This window comes from Garra rufa, chromosome 1 (assembly GCF_049309525.1).
Source record: "Garra rufa chromosome 1, GarRuf1.0, whole genome shotgun sequence".
NCBI lineage: Eukaryota > Metazoa > Chordata > Actinopteri > Cypriniformes > Cyprinidae > Garra > Garra rufa.
The window spans coordinates 60,655,764-60,674,160 of record NC_133361.1 but is presented as its reverse complement, the minus strand read 5'-3'; the positions used below and the strand labels follow the sequence as shown (position 1 = coordinate 60,674,160).

The 18,397-nt window shown below is 35.1% G+C and overlaps 1 protein-coding gene and 1 long non-coding RNA gene across 2 annotated transcripts in view; one reads left to right on the top strand and one right to left on the bottom strand.

The window, feature by feature from the left end:
* Positions 1-18,397, top strand: part of LOC141337723 (uncharacterized) — a 176,882-nt gene that overhangs the window by 49,506 nt on the left and 108,979 nt on the right. The window lies entirely within an intron of this gene.
* Positions 15,711-16,456, bottom strand: LOC141338321 (uncharacterized). Its single transcript, XR_012355825.1, has 2 exons — positions 16,410-16,456; positions 15,711-16,326 (listed from the first exon to the last, which is right to left on the bottom strand). It is a non-coding gene; the product is annotated as an uncharacterized lncRNA (long non-coding RNA).

Sequence of the window (18,397 nt, the reverse complement as noted above, 5' to 3'; positions counted from 1 at the left end):
GGTGGCGGCGCCCCGCGGGCATAAGTGCACCGCGATAGCACGTTCCACCTGGGGGAGCGACTCGTATCCCCGGGCTGCCCCGCCATCGAGGGTGGCGAGGGAGGAGGAGCTGGGGCGAAGGCGCGAGGAAAAAGGCATCCGCCATGTTTTGGTCAGCTCCTCATGCACCTCCGGAAAGAATGGAACGGGGGGGGGGGGGGGTGCGGCGGAACCGCAGGCGCCCCCCTCAGGAACCAATCGCCAAGCCTAGAGGGATCGGCAGGAGGTAAGTCAGACACCTCGAGGCCGATCCCCCTGGCGGCACGGAGGAGCATAGCCGATAGTTCAGCGTCCATGTCAGACGGGGCAGCAACCGCAGGAGGGCGCTGGCCCGGCGAGATGTCCGCCTCACCATCGGACTCACCCCCTGACGTAGCGACAGACATCTCTTCCTCCGGTGGAGCGCCAAAGGAGATGCTCGGCCCGGATACCGGGGAAGCATACTGCTCTGGCCACTCGACGGGGCCACGTTGGGGTGCAGACGGCTGCAGGGCTTTGGAAGCCGGCGGCGCGTTCAGCACTGTCACTTATAAACCCCCCCGTTGCCTCGCCACGGTGGCCGAAAAGCATTGTCGTCTTAACGATGGACCGCGGGGTCCAGGGGGGAGCCGTCTCGCGAAGGAGCGGCGGTTCTTCAACGTGGCCATGGTCATGCACTCGCAATGCACGCATGAACCATCCGTGAACGCTGCCTCAGCATGCTCTAAGCCCAGGCATGTAAGGCAGCGTTCATGTCCGTCCTCGGAGGTGAGGAAACTGCCACATCCAGTAGCGCACGGCCGGAAGACCATCCTGAAAAGGACGCTTCACAGCCGTGAGAAATTGCTCTTTTTAGATCCCGGTCTGCCCAGGGAGGAACCGGCACTCTGTGCACTCGATGGGGTCGCTCGCTGGAGCGCAGGAGTCTTTTAATGGCCGTGAAAACGGCCGCCCACAGGATACCGCTGACGGCTGCCAAAACACTCTTTTAGAATAAGTTCTTTTAGATGGCAGCACGTCAGCGGAGAAGAGCTTGCAGGAACAAAGTTTCTTCTTCTTTCTTTAGAAGTTCTTGAAGACAGGCTCGAGCAGAAAGGCTCTGAAAGCAAAAGTCTAACTGAGTGATGCGCGCGGCCATCTTATATACCCGTATGTACGGGGGCGTGGCCGGCGCGCACGTCCACTCGCCAATTTGCAATTGGCCTTTTTATATAAGGCTCAGAGATGATCGGTCTCTCAAGCGAGATCCCATGTAACGTCGAAGTGATTCGACTGAAGGGGAAAGTCTTTTTCCTCAGTCAACACAAGTTTGACAAAAAGTTTGACAAATGTTAGGAATGACATTTTTTTTAGGGTTTTGTAGAAAGCTATATATATATATATATATATATATATATATATATTTTTTTTTTTTTTTTTTTTTTTTTTTTTTACATATAAATATAATTAGTCAAAAATGACTGTGAGAAAAAATACCTCATAAAAAGTGTAAAAATGATTGAATACTATGATAAAATCTCCTCAAAATGCGAAATAATAATCTAATTATATTATTATACAAAAATATATTACATTGATCTTCCTGAAGGGAAATAAAAGTTATATTTCAAATACCAAGTGTGACCCAAAAATGAAGAGGCTCAGCGTTTAATTAATTTTAATGAAAGTAATAGCTCATAAACATTGTATAAATATTGAATACTATTGAATACATAAAATCTCCTCAAAATGCTAAATAATAATCATAAAATTTCATTGAACAAAAATAAATTACATTGATTATCCTGAAGAAGGAAATATACATTTCAAGTACTAAGTGTGAACTAAAAATGAAGAGTCTCAAAGCTTAATTTTAATAGGGAAAAACAGCTAATAAAAGGTGTATAAATATTCTATACTATCATAAAATATCCTCAAAATGCTAAATAATAATCCAAATATATTATTAAACAAAAAATATAACATTAATTGTCCTGAGAAAAAAAAAGTAGATTTCAAGAACCAAGTGTGACCCAAAAGATACTCAGTTTAATACATTTTAATAAAAAAATAACGCTTACAATTTTCATAAAAATTGAACACTAGCATAAAAACTCCCCAAAATGCTAAATAACAATCAAAATATATTACACATTTCATATATCATACATTTTAAGCACCAAGTGTGACCCGAAAATAAAGAGGCTCAATTTAATAAATTTTAATAGAACAATTATCTCCATTAAGCTCATTAAACTTGTAAAAAAAATGAATAGTATCATAAAATCTCACCAAAATGATATTAATCAAAATATCTACAAAAAACACAAACCAAGGCACTCGAAAATCTTCTCGCAAAGTACAAAAAGCCTTTACTCACATGGCTTTACAATTAAAAACATCAAACGTACAATGACGTGTTGCGGCTAACTTGCCTTCATCAGGGTGTCAGTTTGCAACACACTCAGAATCCATTTAAACAATCAATTTGTCACATGACATGGTCACCTGATTTGGTATCAAGACAACACAGAGACACGCTTTTCACAATTATAATCCTACCCGAAAAATCAATTTATAATAATTCAAATGAACAAAGTTGAAAATAGAAAACAATATATGAATTTAAATCTCAATATAGTTTTCAAAAAACACAACATAAAAAAGTAAATTACCTAAAGAAATTTCAAATCAATTACAAAAAAAGACGAAAAATCCAATTCTCCATTCAAACCTGGGAATCGAGTTGCTTTCAATGTATAAATCCAAAAAGACTCTCTCTGTTGTAACCTTTTTATTCTATCTCCTCTATAATTGACCTCGAAACATGCTCAATACCCACTGTTTTCAATCTACTGGGATTACCATGATTTTTATCTCTATCATGTAAGGCCATGGGATATTGAGAATTGCAGACTCGTATAGCATTCTTATGTTCTGCCAATCTCAGCTTCAATTTCCTTTTTGTCATCCCTATATAGAAACAACCACAAGGACATTATAACCGATACACCACAAATGAAGTACTGCAATTAATAAATTAATTTATCTTATACTCACATCCTGATGTTACATCAATGAATGTGTTTGTCTTCACCATATTCTCACAATGATTGCAGTTGCCACACACATCTGTAATTTCCTCCGTTTGGTCCTAACCAAGTGTTTAACGTTCTAGAGGAAAGATGACTTCTCACCAGTTTATCATTAATAGTTGGTTCTGAACACAACAGAAGGAGATGTAGGTAAAACTTTCTATAAGGTGAGGATCACTCATCAAGATTTCCCAATTATTTTATTACAACTTTCTTGATTTTATTAGCCTCTGTACTATACTGTGTAACAAAATAAACAGAATTTTCAGAATTACTTGATTTTTGCCTTAGCACCAATAATTCTTCTCTACTAACATTTGAGGAATTTCAAAAACCTCTGTCTTACTCTGTCTAACAGACATCAGATGTTGGAGGCTTATCTTTCAGCTGGCTCCATGGGACAAGCTGTCTTGTAAATTAAAGCTGGTTGTCCTTTTTACTCAGCACTGTACAGTAAAGCAGTTCAAGATGCAATCAGACAATATGGCTTAGGTGATACTGAAACAAAAGTCACAGTAGAAATGTTGTACAAAGGAACAGCATACAAGAAAGGACAGTTCCTTGTCACAGGGGAAACTGACTCAGTGGAGTTTGGTGAACTTGTGCTCATTTTGATAAAACCGATGCTGTTTATCTTTTGGTGTCAATCATAGACTGTAAAAACAAAAATGGATGGTGCATCTCCGCTTCATTTCACTATAGAAAAGTGAAGCCAATGCGTCTCAATATGGCCGCTGCCATCTTGGGGGAAATTACGTCATTTGGATCCAGAGTCTGCACAGATTTGTTTGGAGCCAGTAGAGGTTCGTTTGGAGCCAGAGTCTGCGCAGTAGATATTTGTTTGGAGCCCAAGTCTGCGCAGTAGAGGTTGGTTTGGAGCCAGAGTCTGCACAGTAGAGATTTGTTTGGAGCCAGAGTCTGCACAGTAGAGGTTGGTTTGGAGCCAGAGTCTGCGCAGTAGAGATTTGTTTGGAGCCAGAGTCTGCGCAGTAGAGGTTGGTTTGGAGCCAGAGTCTGTGCAGTAGAGGTTGGTTTGGAGCCAGAGTCTCCGCAGTAGAGGTTGGTTTGGAGCCAGAGTCTGCGCAGTAGAGGTTGGTTTGGAGCCAGAGTCTGCGCAGTAGAGGTTGGTTTGGAGCCAGAGTCTGCGCAGTAGAGGTTGGTTTGGAGCCAGAGTCTGCGCAGTAGAGGTTGGTTTGGAGCCAGAGTCTGCGCAGTAGAGGTTGGTTTGGAGCCAGAGTCTGCACAGTAGAGGTTGATTTGGAGCCAGAGTCTGCGCAGTAGAGGTTGGTTTGGAGCCAGAGTCTGCGCAGTAGAGGTTGGTTTGGAGCCAGAGTCTGCACAGTAGAGATTAGTTTGGAGCCAGAGTCTGCACAGTAGAGATTAGTTTGGAGCCAGAGTCTGCACAGTAGAGATTAGTTTGGAGCCAGAGTCTGCACAGTAGAGATTAGTTTGGAGCCAGAGTCTGCGCAGTAGAGATTAGTTTGGAGCCAGAGTCTGCACAGTAGAGATTCATTTGGAGCCAGAGTCTGCACAGTAGAGATTCGTTTGGAGCCAGAGTCTGCGCAGTAGAGATTAGTTTGGAGCCAGAGTCTGCACTGTAGAGATTCATTTGGAGCCAGAGTCTGCACAGTAGAGATTCGTTTGGAGCCAGAGTCTGCACAGTAAAGGTTTGTTTGGAGCCAGAGTCTGCGCAGTAGATATTTGTTTGGAGCCAGAGTCTGCACAGTAGAGGTTGGTTTGGAGCCAGAGTCTGCGCAGTAGAGGTTCGTTTGAAGCCAGAGTCTGCGCAGTAGAGATTAGTTTGGAGCCAGAGTCTGCACAGTAGAGGTTCGTTTGGAGCCAGAGTCTGCACAGTAGATATTTGTTTGGAGCCAGAGTCTGCGCAGTAGAGATTAGTTTGGAGCCAGAGTCTGCGCAGTAGAGATTCATTTGGAGCCAGAGTCTGCGCAGTAGAGGTTCGTTTGGAGCCAGAGTCTGCGCAGTAGATATTTGTTTGGAGCCAGAGTCTGTGCAGTAGAGATTAATTTCGAGCCAGAGTCTGCACAGTAGAGGTTCGTTTGGAGCCAGAGTCTGCGCAGTAGATATTAGTTTGGAGCCAGAGTCTGCACAGTAGAGATTCATTTGGAGCCAGAGTCTGCGCAGTAGAGATTAGTTTGGAGCCAGAGTCTGCGCAGTAGAGATTCATTTGGAGCCAGAGTCTGTGCAGTAGAGGTTCGTTTGGAGCCAGAGTCTGCGCAGTAGAGATTCATTTGGAGCCAGAGTCTGCGCAGTAGAGGTTCATTTGGAGCCAGAGTCTGCGCAGTAGAGGTTCGTTTGGAGCCAGAGTCTGCGCAGTAGATATTTGTTTGGAGCCAGAGTCTGCGCAGTAGAGATTAGTTTGGAGCCCAAGTCTGCGCAGTAGAGGTTGGTTTGGAGCCAGAGTCTGTGCAGTAGAGGTTGGTTTGGAGCCAGAGTCTGCGCAGTAGAGGTTGGTTTGGAGCCAGAGTCTGCACAGTAGAGATTAGTTTGGAGCCAGAGTCTGCACAGTAGAGGTTGGTTTGGAGCCAGAGTCTGCGCAGTAGAGGTTGGTTTGGAGCCAGAGTCTGCACAGTAGAGATTGGTTTGGAGCCAGAGTCTGCACAGTAGAGGTTGGTTTGGAGCCAGAGTCTGCGCAGTAGAGGTTGGTTTGGAGCCAGAGTCTGCGCAGTAGAGATTAGTTTGGAGCCAGAGTCTGCACAGTAGAGATTAGTTTGGAGCCAGAGTCTGCGCAGTAGAGATTAGTTTGGAGCCAGAGTCTGCACAGTAGAGATTAGTTTAGAGCCAGAGTCTGCGCAGTAGAGATTAGTTTGGAGCCAGAGTCTGCACAGTAGAGATTCATTTAGAGCCAGAGTCTGCACAGTAGAGATTAGTTTGGAGCCAGAGTCTGCGCAGTAGAGATTCATTTGGAGCCAGAGTCTGTGCAGTAGAGGTTCGTTTGGAGCCAGAGTCTGCGCAGTAGAGATTCATTTGGAGCCAGAGTCTGCAAGGTAGATATTTGTTTGGAGCCAGAGTCTGAACAGTAGAGGTTCGTTTGGAGCCAGAGTCTGCGCAGTAGAGATTAGTTTGGAGCCAGAGTCTGCACAGTAGAGGTTCGTTTGGAGCCAGAGTCTGCGCAGTAGAGATTAGTTTGGAGCCAGAGTCTGCACAGTAGAGGTTCGTTTGGAGCCAGAGTCTGCACAGTAGATATTTGTTTGGAGCCAGAGTCTGCGCAGTAGAGATTAGTTTGGAGCCAGAGTCTGCGCAGTAGATATTTGTTTGGAGCCAGAGTCTGCGCAGTAGAGATTAGTTTCGAGCCAGAGTCTGCACAGTAGAGGTTCGTTTGGAGCCAGAGTCTGCGCAGTAGATATTTGTTTGGAGCCAGAGTCTGCACAGTAGAGATTCATTTGGAGCCAGAGTCTGCGCAGTAGAGATTAGTTTGGAGCCAGAGTCTGCGCAGTAGAGATTCATTTGGAGCCAGAGTCTGTGCAGTAGAGGTTCGTTTGGAGCCAGAGTCTGCGCAGTAGAGATTCATTTGGAGCCAGAGTCTGCGCAGTAGAGATTAGTTTGGAGCCAGAGTCTGCGCAGTAGAGATTCATTTGGAGCCAGAGTCTGTGCAGTAGAGGTTCGTTTGGAGCCAGAGTCTGCGCAGTAGAGGTTCGTTTGGAGCCAGAGTCTGCGCAGTAGAGGTTCGTTTGGAGCCAGAGTCTGCGCAGTAGATATTTGTTTGGAGCCAGAGTCTGCGCAGTAGAGATTAGTTTCGAGCCAGAGTCTGCACAGTAGAGGTTCGTTTGGAGCCAGAGTCTGCGCAGTAGATATTTGTTTGGAGCCAGAGTCTGCACAGTAGAGATTCATTTGGAGCCAGAGTCTGCGCAGTAGAGATTAGTTTGGAGCCAGAGTCTGCACAGTAGATATTTGTTTGGAGCCAGATTCTGCACAGTAGAGATTCATTTGGAGCCAGAGTCTGCGCAGTAGAGATTAGTTTGGAGCCAGAGTCTGCACAGTAGATATTTGTTTGGAGCCAGATTCTGCACAGTAGAGGTTCGTTTGGAGCCAGAGTCTGCGCAGTAGATATTTGTTTGGAGCCAGATTCTGCACAGTAGAGATTCATTTGGAGCCAGAGTCTGCGCAGTAGAGATTAGTTTGGAGCCAGAGTCTGCGCAGTAGTGTCGTGAGGTGGAGAAGCGGTAACAAAGTCCGCCCAAAGTCCGGCAGACCCAATCGCAAGATCACAATCATGACACCACACCCCGTTTTTATATCTGCACAGTAGATATTTGTTTGGAGCCAGAGTCTGCGCAGTAGAGATTAGTTTGGAGCCAGAGTCTGCGCAGTAGATATTTGTTTGGAGCCAGATTCTGCACAGTAGAGATTAATTTGGAGCCAGAGTCTGCGCAGTAGAGATTAGTTTGGAGCCAGAGTCTGCGCAGTAGTGTCGTGAGGTGAGAAGCGGTATCAAAGTCCGCCCAAAGTCCGGCAGACCCAATCGCAAGATCACAATCATGACACCACACCCCGTTTTTATAGCATTAAATAACTACCTAAAAGCAAACTTATTAGAAAAACGAACAATTGAACATGAATAAGCATTATAAAAACTACCTCACACGATGAAAACCCTCTTTGGAAATAAATTATTTAAAGTGTAATTCGATTATTTAGTTTGGCTCACGTCCCATTAGATTACATGGAGAGGGCAGGGTTTATAACCTATACTGCAGCCAGCCACCGTGGGGTGATCGAAAACTTTTGGCTTCACTTTTCGGGACTTTTACGGCACACTTGGTGTCAATGTACACAGCAGAATTCCTTCCTCAGTACCATGTGTCCTCAGTGAGAAAATACAATGAAAGGATGCAGTGTCTGAACATCTGTGACATGATTGACTTCTATCCATTGGCTCCTTACATGAAGGATGGACAACAACTGGTTCTGTTGATACACAGTGTTTTGTCACACTTGTCTAGGACTGTCAATTTTGTTAGTTAAGTGTTTTTTTGTTTGTTTTTTGTTTGTTTGTTTGTTTTTTGTCCTTTTTTGCTTACTCAGAATGGATGACATGGAACCAAGCAACATAAGCAGTGCCATTACTAATGTGTAACCAGACCTCCCAACCTCTGTTCTAAATATTGTATTGGAGACACTACAGTCTTTAGGTGTGGGAACCACTGAGGATTTACATTATATTCAGGAAGCTGATCTGCTCACAGAACTGAGACCAATTTAAGCTAGAAAATTGTTGGCTGCCTGGAAACAACCCAGTAAGTACATTATGCAGAATAATTTAATTTTTTTTACAGCAGAGACAACAGAATTCCATAGTCAGTCAACATTTACCTCTCCAGTGTCTTCAGCATGCTCCTCAATCTCTCTGTCTTCCTCATCCTCACCCTCACACTCACCCTCACCCTCACCCAGACACCTGATTGCCTGTGATACCATGCATCATTGTATGTGGTACGGTGATCTTTTTTGCTGAAGGAGCCTGAGCTTATGTAAGGAAATAACATGTGTATGTATTGGCTGTTGTGCAGTTAATTTCTAACTGTGTCTTCTTGCAGGAACATCATGTTATGCCGCAAAGCAATTCATGTTGAGTGTTGACCAAAGAATTGTGAATGACCCCACCCCACCCTCATCTCTGCTGTCTGCATGATGTTTGCAAGCTACTACTGCTTCAATATCCACTATCCTGTGAATCTGGGCTCCACACTTGAGTTTATTCAGAGGTAAAGATTTTTTTCTTCTTTCTTTTAGAACAAATCCGTTTGAAATGTTAAGACAAAACACTTAAACAGCACTACCTGTATGGAACAGCATCCACTTTACTTTACCTTATCTGTCAACCACTAACAGAAAAAGTATGCTTTTAGGTTTTGGGTTAATGTTAATGTTTTAATGAGCATTGTTTTTGGTTCAGTTCAATTGGTAAACTGGCTTATTCCACATTTTGGTAAAAGTTATTAATGTCTAATGATTACCTAAGAACAATGTAACAGATTTTTTTGGACATTTTTGTTAAAGGCTTTATTTGTTTAGTTTAGTAAAAAAAAAAAAAAAAAAAAAAAAGAGCAATTTTTGTTTTACATTTTTCTAAAGATGTTACAAAACAAATTGATTATACTTCCTGCATATAGTGGGATATGCTTTAAGTTTTGGAATTTAGAAGTTTTGTTTTTTTTCAAAATAGTCTGAGTTTAGAGTGTTTGGCTGGAAACTTTCCAGACACCTTTTTTCAGTGATTGTTGTAACCTTTCAAAATAAGTTAATGGCTGGTGGCATTGCTAAGATCTAGGAATCTATTTAAAAGTAAGTAAATACTTTCATTTTTTTTTCTGCTAAACATTGTATAAGCTATTTTCATAACTAGTGTAAAATTGAAGTCTTTCAATTCTGATACATTTCAAGCACTGCATTCAAACTTCAGTAGATGATGACTTTGAGAAAACAACTTTCTGGACCAAAAGAAAGTAGTGAAATTGTACTCTTTTATCAATAGCGTTTATTTAATTTACTGGTTTTAACTTTTAATGCCATGTTTTTGCTGTATCCACTTCATTGAACAGCAGCAGTAGAGATGAACAAGAGACACAATGGAAAGAGATCAGGATTGCAGCACCAGGACCTGTGGAAGTGAACTTTGTTTGCTACAATAATGGTATGTGTTGTGTTGAACCTCATTAGCCACTTGTGAGGCACAACTGTTGGCTTTTCACTAAATTTGGCCATTTATTTATTACATGTCATTTGCAAACAGCATTTAAAAGAGTGGAAGATATGCTTGAAAATATGTTGTCTTATTTAGGACAATATTTTTCCCTTGACCTGTTTTTGTTATGTTATGCCAGGTGTTGTACGCAACAAGGACCTCTTCAATCTCTTTTTCCTGACAGTATCCATTTGGATTTGGACACTTTTTAAGAAGAAATAGCAGTAAGTTTTGCTGTTCATTATACATAAATTCCTTTACTTTCTTACCAAAAACTTTTGAAGTACTATTTAATTATTTAACCCTTTCTTTAACTTGCACAGCTGGAAATTTCAGTGCTTCCAACTTTGCAGAAATGTGGGATGGCCAAATCTCAGAGTGCTAAGCTTCAGTGACTACATTTCATTCATAAGCTTTTAAAGTAACTGCCCTGCATCAATATTTGTCAGATCATACATGTTACCTTTTGGTCAGCTGCTCAAATAACTTTACTCTGTTGCCATTGATATGATAAAATTGTGGAACTAAAATCTATTTTTATTACAACATAAATGTGTTCACAATCTTTTATTCTATAGCAGTGCATATGTCGGTTATTGGATCAGCTCAGACTGTTTTAACCCAGTGCCTGTGTGCAGAATCTGGTTCTTTACAATCTAATAATTATGGTTTGTGCCTTGATTTACTATAAACAGTATTTATTCGTTCATTTAGCAATTCCAATAACCTGACTGATTTTTGTAAAATCTGTGGCAAACAATTGTAATGCCTTTTGTATTTTCCCATATTTTTTGCAGTGAATTTCTGGCAACCACAGAATTATAGTAAAATTATCTGTAAAATTGCAATAATACTATAATATTCTATACAGTTGTATTGTGTTTGTTACGTAAATAGAATGTAATTAGTTTGACAGTATATTTATTAACAGTATTTTACTTTTTTTTTGAAGTAAATTACTGTAAACATGTTTATCATAAAAGTATTCTGTAAAGCATTTCACATTGTGACCATATTTTTTACGGTGAACTTCTGGCAACCACAGCTGCCAGTATTTTACTGTATATTACACTTATTTATTTATTTATTTATTTTTTACAGTGCAGGAATCTTTAGATATAAAAATAAATAAAGAAAGAAAGAAAGAAAGAAAGAAAGAAAGAAAGAAAGAAAGAAAGAAAGAAAGAAAGAAAGAAAGAAGCTCAGTTTAATTCATTTAAATGGAAAAATAGCTTTTTAATTTTTTTAAAAAATTAAATACTATCATAAAATATCATCAAAATGCTAAATAATAATCAAAATATATTATTAAACAAAAATATATATCATTAATTTTCCTAAAAAAAAAAATAAATAAATTAATTAAAAAAGTTCAATTTCTAGCACCAAGTGTGACCCGAAGATAAAGAGGCTCAGTTTAATTAATTTTTATGGAAAAATAGTGTTTTTTTTTTTTTTCATAAAAATTAAATACTAACATAAAATGTCCTCAAAATGCTAAATAATAATCAAAATATATTATTAAACAAACATATATTACATTCATTTTCCTAAAAAAACAAAAAAACAAAAACAATTAATTAAATTTCTAGCACCAAGTGTGACCCGAAAATAAAGAGGCTCGGTTTAATTAACTTTAATGGAAAAACAGAACTTACATTTTTCATAAAAATTAAATACTATCATAAAATATCCTTAAAATGCTAAATAATAATCAAAATATATTATTGAACAAAAATATATTTAATTGATTTTCCTGGAAAAAAAAAAAAAAAAGTTAAATTTCAAGTACCAAGTGTGACCCGAAAATAAAGTGGCCCAATAATTTTAATGGAAAAATAGCTTTTAAATTTAGTGGCCCAACAATTATTTTATCATAAAATATCCTCAAAATGCTAAATAATAATCATAATATATTATTAAACAAACATATATTACATTGCTTTCCTAAAAAACAACAACAACAAAAGTTCAGTTTCAAGCAGCAAGTGTGACCCGAAAATAAAGAAGCTCAGTTTATTTAATTTTAATGGAAAAATAGCTCTTAAATTTTTCAGAAAAATTAAATACTATCATAAAATCTCTTCAAAATGATAAATAATAATCAAAATATATTATTAATGAAAAATATATTACATTGATTTTCCTAAAAAAAAGTTAGATTTCAAGCACCAAGTGTGACCCGAAAAAGAAAGAGGCTCAGTTTAATTAATTTTAATGGAAAAATAGCTCTTAAATTTTTCAGAAAAATTAAATACTATCATAAAATCTCTTCAAAATGATAAATAATAATCAAAATATATTATTAATGAAAAATATATTACATTAATTTTCCTAAAAAAAAAATAAAAAATAAATAAAGTTCAATTTATAGCACCAAGTGTGACCCGAAAATAAAGAGGCTCAGTTTAATTACTTTTAATTGAAAAAAAAAAGCTCATTCATTGTGTATAAAAATGTAATACTATCATAAAAACTCTCCAAAATGCTAAATAATAATCAAAATATATTATTATACAAAAATATATCATGTTAATTTTCCTAAAATTAAAAAACAAAACAAAAGTGTGACCCGAAAATGAAGGGGCTCAATTTAATTAATTTAAATGGAAAAGTAGCTTTTTAATTTTTAAAAAAAAATTAAATACTATCATAAAATATCATCAAAATGCTAAATAATAATCAAAATATATTATTAAACAAACATATATTACATTGCTTTCCTAAAAAACAACAACAACAAAAGTTCAGTTTCAAGCAGCAAGTGTGACCCGAAAATAAAGAAGCTCGGTTTATTTAATTTTAATGGAAAAATAGCTCTTAAATTTTTCAGAAAAATTAAATACTATCATAAAATCTCTTCATTTTCCTAAAAAAAAAAAAGAAAAAAAAATTAAATTTCTAGCACCAAGTGTGACCCGGAAATAAATAGGCCCAGTTTAAATAATTTTAATGGAAAAATAGCTTTTAAATTTTTATTAAAAAAAATTAAATACTACCATGAAATATCCTCAAAATGCTAAATAATAATCAAAATATTTTTTTGAAACAAAATATATAACACTGATTTTCCTAAAAAAAATAAATAAATAAATGAGTTAAATTTCAATCACCAAGTGTGACCCGAAAAAGAAGAGGCTTGGTTGAATTAATTTTAATGGAGAAATAGCTTTTAAATTTGTCATAAAAATTAAATACTATCATAAAAAATCCTCAAAATGCTAAATAATAATCAAAATATATTATTAAACAAACATATATTACATTGCTTTCCTAAAAAAACAACAACAACAAAAGTTCAGTTTCAAGCAGCAAGTGTGACCCGAAAATAAAGAAGCTCAGTTTAATTAATTTTAATGGAAAAATAGCTCTTAAATTTTTCAGAAAAAATTACTATCATAAAATCTCTTCAAAATGGTAAATAATAATCAAAATATATTATTAATGAAAAATATATTACATTGATTTTCCTAAAAAAAAAAAAAAAAAAAAAAAATTAAATTTCTAGCACCAAGTGTGACCCGGAAATAAATATTCTTGGTTTAATTAAGTTTAATGGAAAAATAGCTCTTAAATTATTCATAAAAATTAAATACTATCATAAAATATCCTCAAAATGCTAAATAATAATCAAAATATATTATTGAACAAAAATATATTTAATTGATTTTCCTGGGAAAAAAAAACAAAAACAAAAAAAAAACAAAGTTAAATTTCAAGTACCAAGTGTGACCCGAAAATAAAGTGGCCCAGTTGAAATAATTTTAATGGAAAAATAGATTTTAAATTTTTCAAAAAAATTAAATACTATCATAAAATATCCTCAAAATGCTAAATAATAATCAAAATATTTTTTTTGAAACAAAATATATAACACTGATTTTCCTAAAAAAAAAAAAAAAAGTTAAATTTCAAGCACCAAGTGTGACCCGAAAAAGAAGGCGCTCAATTTAATTAATTTTAATGGAAAAATAGCTTTTAAATTGTTCATAAAAATGTAATATTATCATAAAATATCCTCAAAATGCTAAATAATAATCAAAATATATTATTAAACAAACATATATTACATTGCTTTCCTAAAAAACAACAACAACAAAAGTTCAGTTTCAAGCAGCAAGTGTGACCCGAAAATAAAGAGGCTCAGTTTAATTAATTTTAATGGAAAAATAGCTCTTAAATTTTTCAGAAAAATTTACTATCATAAAATCTCTTCAAAATGGTAAATAATAATCAAAATATATTATTAATGAAAAATATATTACATTGATTTTCCTAAAAAAAAAAAAAAAAAAAAAAAAATTAAATTTCTAGCACCAAGTGTGACCCGGAAATAAATATTCTTGGTTTAATTAAGTTTAATGGAAAAATAGCTCTTAAATTATTCATAAAAATTAAATACTATCATAAAATATCCTCAAAATGCTAAATAATAATCAAAATATATTATTGAACAAAAATATATTTAATTGATTTTCCTGGGGAAAAAAAAACAAAAACAAAAAAAAAAAACAAAGTTAAATTTCAAGCACCAAGTGTGACCCGAAAATAAAGAAGCTCAGTTTATTTAATTTTAATGGAAAAATAGCTCTTAAATTTTTCAGAAAAATTAAATACTATCATAAAATCTCTTCAAAATGATAAATAATAATCAAAATATATTATTAATGAAAAGATATTACATTGATTTTCCTAAAAAAAAAAAGTAAGATTTCAAGCACTAAGTGTGACCCGAAAAATAAAGAGGCTCAGTTTAATTAATTTTAATGGAAAAATAGCTCATTAATTTTTAATACAAATGTAATACTATCATAAAATATCCTCAAAATGCTAAATAAAAATCTAAATATATTATTAAACAAAAATATATTACATTAATTTCCCTAAAAAAAAAAAAAGAAAGAAAGTTCAATTTATAGCACCAAGTGTGACCCGAAAATAAAGAGGCTCAGTTTAATTACTTTTAATTGAAAAAAAAAATAAAAATAGCTCATTCATTGTGTATAAAAATGTAATACTATCATAAAAACTCTCCAAAATGCTAAATAATAATCAAAATATATTATTATACAAAATATATAATGTTAATTTTCCTAAAATTAAAAAAAAAAAAGTGTGACCCGAAAATGAAGGGGCTCAATTTAATTAATTTTAATGGAAAAATAGCTTTTAAATTGTTCATAAAAATGTAATATTATCATAAAATATCCTCAAAATGCTAAATAATAATCAAAATATATTATTGAAGAAACATATATTACATTAATTTCCCTAAAAAAATAAAAATAAAAAATAAAATAAAAATTGAAATTATTGAAATAATTGAAAAAAAATAGCTCATTCATTGTGTATAAAAATGTAATACTATCATAAAAACTCTCCAAAATGCTAAATAATAATCAAAATATATTATTGAACAAAAAAATAAATATAACATTGATTTTCCTGAAAAAAAAAAAGAAATTACATTTCAAGCACCAAGTGTGACCCGAAAATAAAGAGGCTCAGTTTAATTAATTTTAATGGAAAAATAGCTCTTTAATCTTTCATAAAAATTAAATACTATCATGAAAACTCTTCAAAATGCTAAATAATAATCAAAATATATTAATGAACAAAAACATATTACATTAATTTTCCTAAAATTAAAAAAAGTTAGATTTCAAGCACCAAGTGTGACCTGAAAAATAAAGAAATTATTTTCTTATTTCAAGAAAATAAAGAGAGTCAGTTAAATTAATTTTAATGAAAAAAATAGCTCTTTTCATTTCAAGACTTCTATAAGTTTTTCTTTAAAAATGAAGAGGTTCACAGGAAATGAATGTTTTTAATGTCCAGTTGCACAGACACTGTTTCTAGAAGTGCTTTTGAATGTTGCTTTCAAACTTATCATAATAATAATAATAATGAAGTAATTTCCACAAACACTAGTATTTCTCTTTATTAGTGTGTGATTTGTGTAATGTGTGTGTGTTACAGAGATGTGTGTTATTCAGTTGTGTTTAATGTCACACAGAGACACTGAAGAGTTTGAATAAAGTCCAAATCCAGTGTGTAGTGTGTGAGTGAATGTGTGTGTGAATGTGTGTAAGTGTGTGAGTTTGTGTTTGTCAGAGACGCTGTAGAAGGACAGAGTGCCGTTCGACTCGTCCAGAAACACTCCTACTCTCTTACAGGAGTCTGAAACAGCAGATATATCAGTCTCCTTATTACTGTGACGAGCAATGAATCTGTGATTAGAGCATCTCAGACTCCAGGAGTTCACATTAGATCCAAACACACTGTCAGCACCCCATCCTTTCCTCTTGATTTCTTTATATGACACTGATATTTGAACATCTCCACTGCATTCAGTCTCCCAGTAACAGCGTCCAGTCAGACTCTCAACACTCAGAACCTGATAATAATCAAATCTGTCTGGATGATCAGGATATGACTGTGGCTCTTTCACTCGTGTCGCCTTTCTGTTGTGGTCAGACAGAGTGAGGTGTTTGTTTGCTGTGTTTGTATCCAGTGTGAGATCACAGGCATCTGAACACAAGACACACATTACAAGAGACACATTTACAACTAAACAACAAACAAGAAAACTGTGAGTCTGTTTGTGGACTTACATTTGTGGAGCCCTGATGTGATCCTGAACTCTCCTCCATGATCCACACTAGAAAACACACACAGAGACATTCATCTCATAATAATAATAATAATAATAATAATAATAATAATAATAATAATAATAATAATAATACTAATAATAATAATAATAATAAACACACACAGCTGCATGAATGAATGTTTCAATAATCAGAAATACTCTGTTAGTTTGTCATTCAATCACACAAAATCTTCTCATATTGTGAACAAACACAAACTCTCTCATCTCTTTCTTCCTTTGTTTCCCACAAACTCTTATCTGTCTCAAGCAACCTAGCAACCGCCTAAACACCCTAGCAACCATCTAGCAACCCTCTTCAAACTTAAATTATTTCCTAAAAACTTGCTAGTGACGTTAAAAGTGTTCGCATAAACATCTTCTGAAAACATGCGATTCACGTTAACATGGTTGTGGCTAAAAGGGATACAGCTACAGGAAGTGAATGTAATAAATACACCGCTGCTCAAAAGTTTGGGATCAGTAAGATTATTATTGTTGATATTAAGTCTTTTCTGCTCATCAAGGCTGTATTTATTTGTAATATTATGAAATCTTATTGCAATTTCTAATATTTGTTTCCTATTTTATTATATTTTAAAATATCATTTATTTCTGTGACGCAGCAGTGATTTTCAGCATTTCTCCAGTCTTCAGCGTCACATGATGCTCTAGAAATCAGTCTAAAATTATGATTTACTATCGATGTTGAAACTTGTGCTGCTTCATTTTTTTTAATACAAAGTTAAAAAGAGCAAAATAGAGTCTTTATTATGACTTTTTATTAATTTAACACATATCTCCTGAATAAAAGTAATAATTATTTGATATTAAAAAAAATATCAAAATATGAAGCAGCACAGCGGTTTTCAACATTTATAATAAATGTGAATATTAGCATGATTTCTGAAGGATCATGTGACGCTGAAGAGAAAGAAATTATATTTTTATATTTTATTACTTGGACATTAAAATAGAAAACTGTTATGTTAAATTGCAATAATATTTCACAAAAGAACATTTTTTTGATCAAATTGATACAGCCTTGATGAGTAGAAGAAACTTCTTTAAAAAGCATTAAAAAGCTTACTGATCCCAAACTTTTGAGTGGTAATATATATTAGGTATATATATTAGGGGTGTGACGAGATCAGACTGGTCTCGCGAGAACGTGACGATATAGCAAAACATTTTGCAGTGTTTAATTAGAGCTGTATGATTAATAGCGAAGTCCCTTTAAGTGTATTCTTTAGTCTTTGTTAATAGTTAAAAGATCACGATCTCTATTCAAACACCCAAGCAATCCCTGAATGACAATAATTCACATCGAAACTCCACTGACGCATTTCACAATGTGAAACGGGTAATAAAGACATTCCCTATACGATAAAAAATAAAATAAAAAAATAAAAAAAATTCCTGGCTAAAATATATTTAAAATAAATGTCAAATATATGTTGTATCTGTGATGCTCAATTAAATATATTTTTGAAGTCAAAAATATATTTGCTTTAAAACCAAAATATATTTAAAAATATTCCGATTTCAAAAATACATTTCCAACCTTAAAGTAAAATGTGCATGGAGATCAAAGTATCCATTATGTAAGGGATAATGTACAGGCAGCCGGTAGTTATCGTAGAAATAAGCCCCGACAGTGTGATCAGGACTTGTTTCACACTGAAGGAGCTTATTTCTGCGATAACTACCGGCTGCCTGTACATTATCCCGCTTATTACACGGCTACTTGCCACATAAGGAAAAAAAACTGGACATGAATATGAATTTGAAACCTTTTATTGGCATATTTGTTTTAAATTAACATTTTTATCCTTCCGCGAAACGATATAGTACCACGTGACTAACATTCAAACTATGTACGTTAGTAAGACAATTTAAATAGATTAATGTCGAAATTTTCCATTGTTAATTGTGGTTGTCCAGTGTTTG